The sequence below is a fragment of the Palaemon carinicauda genome, chromosome 7 (assembly GCF_036898095.1).
Source record: "Palaemon carinicauda isolate YSFRI2023 chromosome 7, ASM3689809v2, whole genome shotgun sequence".
NCBI classification, from domain to species: Eukaryota; Metazoa; Arthropoda; class Malacostraca; order Decapoda; family Palaemonidae; genus Palaemon; species Palaemon carinicauda.
The window spans coordinates 3,842,885-3,851,828 of NC_090731.1; positions in this window are offsets into that span (position 1 = coordinate 3,842,885).

Below are 8,944 nucleotides of genomic sequence, written 5' to 3' on the forward strand. Positions count from 1 at the left end.
TGCAATGTGCAAATTACTATTTAGCAATCATTGTACAGTCAGGATAACCTACCCGAAGTCACTGGAATATCATAAGCGTTTTCATCCAACAATCTATAATCACATCCTTCACTTTCCCTCCTGTAAAGGATTGCCTCACAGGCCCCTATTTACGGCTTTTCAGCCCAAATTCAAGAATCCTAATCTAGATGCTACATCTAAACACTGATTTTAAGGATTTACTCTGTTCCATATTTGGGGTCTTCAGTCCCTCCTTAGTGGAGTACTCAAATTTCTATATTTTTTCTGTCTTGTCTGATGGAAATTTTTTCAGCTTGTGATTTTGGAGCCATTTATAATTTATTCTCCCCCTGGCTTAAAGTATTGAATTTTTACAATTATTCTCATAGTATTTGCCCAGGATTTATTTCACCCTGCTCTGGAATTTAAATTTATTTGTTCTAGAATTTTAGATTTCCCTCTATGCTATCTAAAATGCTGGTTATGTTGTGCTAGTCCACAATCCAGTCCGTATTTATCCTCCATTATATGAAGGATTTGTATTGCACCTTTGCCTGCTTTTTAGGGTTTTGGTGGCCAATGTGGTAACGTCCCTGTCTGACCCTCGCCAGACTGAGGTTTGAGTCCCTCTCAAACCTGTTAGTTTCTTTGGTTGCTGCAATTTCACCATTTTTGTGAGTTAAGGATTGGGGATTTTTTGGAGCCTATAGGTCTGTCTGCTGACTCATTAGAAGCCATTGCCTGGCCCTCCTTGGTCCTAGCTTGGGAGGAGAGTGGGCTTTGGCACTTATCATATGTATAGTATATGTGGTCAAGTCTCTTGTGTATTTTCCTGCCCGATAGAGTAATGTCACTGTCCCTTGCCTCTGCCATTCATGAGTGGCCTTTAAACTATGGATATCATTCTGTCTTCTGCACCTTCATGTGTAAGAAGTATGTTCCGTTTGGATATCTTTTGCTCTTTCTGAGCTTGGCTGCTGCTGTAGATATACCTAGATGTGACTTACATTTGTGTCAGGGTCGATGTCCTTGTCTCAAGAAACTATTTAAGGCCTCAATTACTAATTACTTGCCTATATGCTTAGTAATTTGCCTGGTAGCAAGGACTCCATCAGGCCTTAGAGTTTGAAAGGCTCATGGAAAATCAATTCATGAGTCTTGATGTGATCATTGTATCATTATTGCATGTTGTATTGATTATCTGCTCTATTTCTAAGTGTTTTATTCTGCCTGTGTTTGGAAGGCAGATTTGTCATCTTAAGAAAGAAGGAAATTGTCTGTGTTGTTCAATTTTCTATCTCCTAAAAAGAAAATTGTTTTCTATGCAACTTGAGGTGCAGCCATTGCTCAATGGCCTTTGGTTACTGTACTTTTTTCTTTTTCTTGTTTGATATTTTTTCACTTGTTAGAATAAGTACAAACCGACTTTCCATCACTCTACCTTTTTATTTGTTTTGCAATTTCATAAATGAAATCTGCATCAGCTCTACCTAAGGCATGTGGCGTTTGGTCTTCAGCTTTTAGTAGGAAACCAAAGTTTTTGACTGGCCACCCATCTGGCCTTTTAGAGTTTGGTTTCCGTATGAAAAATGTTCCTTTTCTGGTTGTTTGTCCCCTGTACAACAGTTATAGTACGAGGAACAGTAGATGAATAATTATTGATGCATTGTATGTCCACCAATAGCTATAGTCTTAGCTCTTTTTTTTTTTTTTTTGTGGGCAAGCTGGTTATTTATTTTGTTCTTTAGTGTTTTATCCAGCGTTACTTTATGATTACTTACTGTGTTCCTCATAATCATAATAACAGCATAAAGGCTGTTAACTTTCCTTCTGCTTGTTGATGCCTTCAGTTGATGTCTTTGACAATTATAGCATTTGTTTGAGGAATTCACCTTGTCAATCCTGCTGTAGTGATGATGTTTGTTATTGCTTTCCTTCTTGGTTTGTAAATGACTTGATTTTGATTTCTATGTAATGCTCATGAATAGGCATATTTCGGTATTATTTGAAATAGATGTCGGTTGGTTTCGGATTGCTGGCATTTTATCAGCGAAGGCATTTACTACTTTATTCCTAATATAGAAATAAATGTGGTTTTCTAGTTGGAGATAATCCTTTTAATGGATGACAGAGAATGGTATTGAGTAAAGGCACCAATTACTTTGTAAAACTCAGCTAGTCTCGGAGAAAGGTTAGAATGACAGGTTCTGGGTGGCATTTAGAGATCTTGAAAGAGAACAGGAGTTCATCTGTCTTTTTTCTTACTAATTAGCCTGGTATATGGTAGAAAACCATTACTATGGTACCAAGTCAATAATCATTGTTAAATGGTTAGAATACCAGGTGAAGAACTCATATTAAGATTAGGAATTTAGTTTTAAAACTACCCAGGAAGATCTGTTCATAGAATACTTTTGTTATCTGAATTTGAGCAAATTCAAGTCATGGGTTGTCATATTTTTTATGGAAAGATTTATATGTTTAGGATGGTATAGGAGATTGTCCATGGTGCAGTGTGGCTTGTGTTGGGTCATAGCTGTGTCAAGAGAGAATGTCTTAGGATACTGGAAAGGTAACATAAATGAATGGATCGTCTGTGATTTGCCAACTCTGACCTATCTGCTAGCTTACTTTTGATGGGTTTTGCTTAAAGAATTTGTCTTTATATTATTTTACAAGATAACTCACTTCTTGTAGTAATTATTAGACATTTTCGTTACTTGATCTGCAATAGGAAAGGTTAAATTTTCTATTAATCGCTTTTTACTTAAGCTACATTTCCTGCATCCCAAGATTCTATTAATGTCTAAAGTCCTTTATGTTTTGACATTTCTCTCTCAGGTGTTTCTGAATTTTTTTTATCCTTATGTTATATAGGTTGGATTAGAGTTCTTTATTAAATCTATGCATATGAATTCAGCTCCCTCACATCCCAGGAGTCTTGTATAGATGAGAAACACGGTTTACTTAAACTTTTCTGTCTGTTTTTGTGTTCATTTTCTAAACCTTGTGTGCTTAAGTATGGTTTTAAAGCCAGTTTCAATTATTCCGTTTGCATCAAGTGTATTGCCTCATCATTACACATGCTGGCAAATGATTCCTCTTTTATCTTGGCAGTTGTTGGTTCTGTTTTCATTTGGAACTGTTGGCCAGGATTCAGTTGTCTGTAAGAAGGAAAAGTATAAAGAGATAATGTCAGAAGTCCTTTTTATTTTGACATTTCTCTTTCTGATGCGGTGTTTCTGAATCTATGTTTTCTTTATGTTATACAGGTTGGATTAGAGATTTTTATTGAATCTATGCAAATGAAGTCAGCTCCCTATTATCCCAAGAATCTTGTATAGCTGAGAAACACAGTTTACTTGAACTTTTCTGTCTGTTTTTGTGTTCATTTTCTAAACCTCGTCTGGTAGTATATGTGAATGGATCTTCTATGGTTTGCCAACTCTGACCTGTCTGCTAGCTTACTTGTGATGGGATTTGCTTGAAGAACTTGTCCTCTTTATATTACTTTACAAGTTTACTCACTTCTTGTAGTAATTAATAGACATTTTTCTTACCAAGTCTGCTATAGGAAAGGTTAAATTTGTTATTATCGCTGTTTACTCGAAGCTAGCTTTCCTGCATCCCAAGATTCTTTTAATGTCAAAAGTCCTTTATGTTTTGACATTTCTCTTTCTGATTAGGCTGTCCTAATGTTATAAAGGTTGGATTAGAGTTCTTTATTAAATTTGTGCATATGAATTCAGCTCCCTCACATCCCAAGAGTCTAGTATAGATGAGAAACAGTTTATTTGAACTTTCTATCTGTATTTGTGCTCATTTTCTAAACCTTGTATGCATTAATTTGGTTTTAAAGATAGTTTGAATTGCTCCATTAGCATCAAGTGTATTGCTTCATAATTACACATGCTGGCAAATGATTCCTCTATCATCCCGACAGTTGTTGTTGGTTCTATTTTCATTTGGAACTGTTAGTCAGGATCCAGTTATCTGTAAGCAGGAAAGTATAAAGAGATAGGTTTAGCAATGCTTATAGGGGTTGGTTGCTATTTTTATAGCTAACACTTTTTGTGTCTCTTTACATCTCCCAAGGAGAAATGCATCCTGTATCCTGATGATAAAGTTTAGTTGATAGGGAACCGTTTATGTGGCCTTAAGGCTTAGAAGGTGCATGAAACTTTATATGGTCAACTCGAGTACTGTTTAGTGTAATCTCTCTTGGTTATGACATTGTCTGCATAAGAACTCTTGTTTTTAAATTATTTGTTAGTAGCCAAGAACCTTATATCCTTTTTGGGTTCAAACTAATTGCCTAGAACCCTATACCCTTTTTGGGTACACAAAACACTTTTTCTTATTGAGAGAGGAAATGCATTTGATTACTGTTTTTAAGGGATTCTATTCCTTTATATTTGGTGTTTTATTGTAGCCATAGTAATTCTAAAGCTATGTTTTCTATCACAGTAGTTTGCTGAATAGGAAATAGCTTAAAATACTTCATTTTGATATGCAGGTTGAATAGGAATTCACAACTGGATATTATCCTGGCATAGTGCCCCATTTCACACTGATAACAGTAATCTTAAGTTGTTGTGACTTGATTTACTCCTGTTGTTTGTACATTGGGAATGTTTTGTCTTGAAGGTTTTTGGTGATATCCTTATGAAAGAAATAGTTTCATTCACTGCAGGTTTAAGTTTGTTGAAGCAACTATCTTTAGAAATCTGTTGGCAATTCAAGATCAGTTGAGATTTGATCTAAGTTGAAGTGTTTCGAGGTGAAAACAGCAATCTTACAAGAATTACTGTAAATTGAAGACAACAGTATATTGCAGATGGCCATTTGCTCAAAAACCACGATGAAATTTTGCCTTTTGGTTTACAGAATATGCAGGAAATAACTTTACTATGTATAGATATTTCAATTTAATGTGAAGGTCAGGTAGTTATCCTTTAAGTGAGGTACAGAATACTTTGTTTTGGTATTTAAGATTACCTTAGTACCAATGCTGTGTCTTTCTGTCTAACCTTGAAGGGTGTGCTGCCTGTGCCAACTCGTCGGTGTAGGGGAATGCGACAATAGTCCGATCTGGCACATAACTGGCTGGGGTGAAGCGGGGGTGTCAGGGTAGTACTCTACATTTGATGTCATCCCCTTTTCCAAAGTCTTTTGCGCATTTGTAAAGCATCACATCAGTCATATATTAGTCATGCATTTGGTTTTACTGCTTTCTAGAGAGATTGTATCATCTTGGTATAATAAACTGTACTTAAAATAAGGACTCCGGTTTGCCGTGGTGACTCGAGACGCTTAAGTAAACTATAAATGTTTGAACATTAATGTTAATTTGCTCACATTCAGGAAAATTTAAGGGTAATTTTTATCATCTAAATACTTTTCATTTCTGACATTTGCATTGGGTAACTGCAGACATTGATAAGTTTCTACTTTGATGTCGGTTATAACGTAGATAAGATACAAGTGTAGATTATGTAAAGTATAATTAAAGGATTCTTTGATTGAATATAGTCTTCTGAACATTTTTAATGTTTGCTAGTGGCTTTATGATGGTTTTACTGATGCAATGATATGAAAATACTTCAGTCTATCTATTGTATTAATCATAATATTCAATGCTACATCACCAACTTCAAAAGTTTGATTGAACAAACGCTTGAAACTATTCCTATTCAAGGCAAATTAAGCAGATACAGCTGCTTGAAAACTATGGAAATACTTTCCTTTTAATCAAAAATTATAAGTTCAGGTAAACATATGCCGGATACCAAAGGTTTTATATAACTTACATTCATACTCTGATGAATTTTGCATTTATGCTATTGAACATGTTCTGCTTATTGAAGTGTTGATCTATAAGAAATGTAGAAGAGTTATGGCTAATCATTCCGCTCTCCAGAAGTTCTACATATGAAAACTGAACTTAGATTCTAGGCTATGCAGTGTATTATGAAGATAGGATATGTAACAAAAGTGAATTGACTTTAAAATAAAATATGAACAGGACACAGCCTTTCAATTCCTTGGTAATATTACCCGATTAGTGTACTCTATTTTGTGGATGAATTTTCCAGACACTCTTATTCTTAACAGTTATAATGTTAGTGCATCTGACTGTCAAAAATCCACAAATGGTCAATGAAAATGTTAAAAGGTTGTCTATATATCATTCATGGATTTAAAATCTGAATTACATATGTTGCTTCAGAGTTATTTTGAAAAACAATATTTGCATTTAGTGAAATGGAACTTTACAAATAAACTGACAACTGGTCAAGTTACAATGAGATATGGGATTTTTTTTTTTTTACTCTGGTACTGTGATATCATTATGACCTTTAGTTCAGCTATATATAACTCATTTAAGCAAGCTTATAAATGTCAGTAGGAGAGCTTAAAGATATCATATTTCCTGACTTTTTATCAGTTTTTGAGATATCTAAGTGAATATCAACCAGCTGGGATTTTCCTGTGACAGACACTTCCAGTGAGCAAACAGTTGCCGTGCACCATTTATTTAATTCAGAAAGGAAAGACACCACCACCACACTCATCATGGGAGTGATTCTGGGGTTGATTAAGACTTCTATAAGGTTTTCTGGTACACAGGGCAACAGGCAGAGCTCTCAAGTGCCAGCAAATGAAGTTCCACGAGGTCAGCCCCTATTTTGGGGGGGACACTATGTATTAGGAAAAAAAAAATAAAAAAAAATATATTTTATGAGAAATAAAAGATTTTGTTATAAATTTTTGTTTATTCTTTTCCTCTTTACATTTTTATCACTTACATATTATTTGTACATTTTATGTTATCTTACATAGCAGATTTGACTCAATTCTGGTACACTAAATGGGAAACTAAGCCAATCTATATTCCCTGAATATTTGATTTTATCATTAAAGTTTGATATATGTATCTTACATCATTATTTTAGTATGAAGATTTTTGGTAGCATTGCAAAATTTTCATCTTGGGAACATTCATTACACAAGTATAGTTAGTTGTTCAGTTGGCTTCTTTAGTTCCAGTATACTAATAAGGAAGCTAAGGAGATGTCTGACAGCTGTACATTGTAACAGGTAACGCTGTTTGGCAAATGAGAAACTGCGGGCAACTATGCCTGAAAATTTGAGCAGCTTGTAAACATGTGACCAAAAGCATTTTGATTACTTTTCTTTAGTGCTGTTTAACAAATAACTACATATTTCTATACAGCACTTCATAAAGTTGATGAAAATGCTTTTGATCCCGAACAAGCTCAACTACTTTGTTTTACAGGCTACGTTGTCAGCAGTTTCTCATTTGCTAAACAGCATTACCTGATACAATGTACAGCTATCAGGCATCTCCTTAGCTTCCCTAGAAGTATACTGGAACTAATGAAACCAACTGAACAATTATCTATACTTGTGTAATGAATGTTTCCAAGATGAAATGTTTACGATGCTACCAAAAATCTTCATTACAAAATATGATGCGAGATACATATATCAAAACTGTAATGATAAAATCAAATATTCAGGGAACACAGCATAATTCACAAACTGTATTAAGGCATCATAATATTTAAAGATTGAACAAAACTTATTCACTGGTTCATCAGCAGAATGTTCACATTAAGGTCACTTACTCAACCCTTTCTAGAGAAAAGTATGACGTTTCAACTTCAAAAAAACCATCTGTTCTACCTTGATAAAAATTATCTGCTAAGCATGTGGCATCTTATTCATCACTGGCTTACATTATCTTAAGATTTTGATAAGAAATTGCTCATTCAAAATTAAATGCTTTAATTAGTACATACTGCTTCCCACTTACAGAATTACTCTTGCCAAAATTCCTACCTGGATTACTCCAACTTACGGGCTGCCATTGTGCAAGATTCTGTGGCTTGCACACACTAATTGTTGCTCTAAAATAAATGCACTAACCTTGTTTAGCTTGATATATACACTAATCTTAATACCCTGAATACTACTGAATTAATAACTTGAGAAAAATATGTTTTAATATTACATATGTATTGTATGCAACTGCAGCAATAACACTACAATCTAAATAACTTTAAACGTGAAAGACCCACTCCTCCTCAATCGCATATAAGAAAAATTGCAGGTCTAGAGAAAGGGAGCTTTGACCGGCATAAGATTGCCTTTATTAAACCACCATGAAAAATCACCCCCATTCACCAGAACAGGGGAGACTGGGGGATCGCTGGATGCTGACCAGCGATTCTCCAACACTACTCATGGTGAAGATGCCTGTGACCTCTATAAAATGAGCTTCTCCAAGAAAGGGTGACTGAGAAAACTTACCAACACTAAAGTTGGAAGTACCATCTGGACAGAAGAATTGAGCAACCTCTATGAGCTTAGTGATACGATCATCCAAGAGGACTCTCACCGCTGTTATGTATGAGCATGACTAGATATAAGGAGTGTCAGAGCAATGGCTGGAAGAGGGACTGTAGATACAATATTTGCTTTGAGGCAGATGATAGAAAAACATCGGGAGAACAGAAAGGATTACATATAGTCTTTATTGACATGGAGAAGATATACGATTGAGTGCCACGTCAGGAGCTGTGGAGATGTATGAGAGAAGAGGGAGTCCCTGAGAAATACGTAAGAATCACCCAAGATATGTATGACACGGCAGAAGCAAATGATAAGAGCAGTATAGGCCTAACAGAAACTTTCCCGGTAAATGGGGGACTATATCAGGGGTCTGCATTGAGCCCTTACCTATTTGATCTGGTCATGGATGTAGTAACACAAGGTATTAGAGATCAGTCTCCTTGGTGTATGCTTTTTGCTGATGATGATATACTGCGTAGCACTAGGCGAGAGGTAGTAGAAGAGAAACTGGAGGAGTGGAGAAGAGAAATGGAAAATAGAGGATTGAAGATCAGCAGGAAAAAGA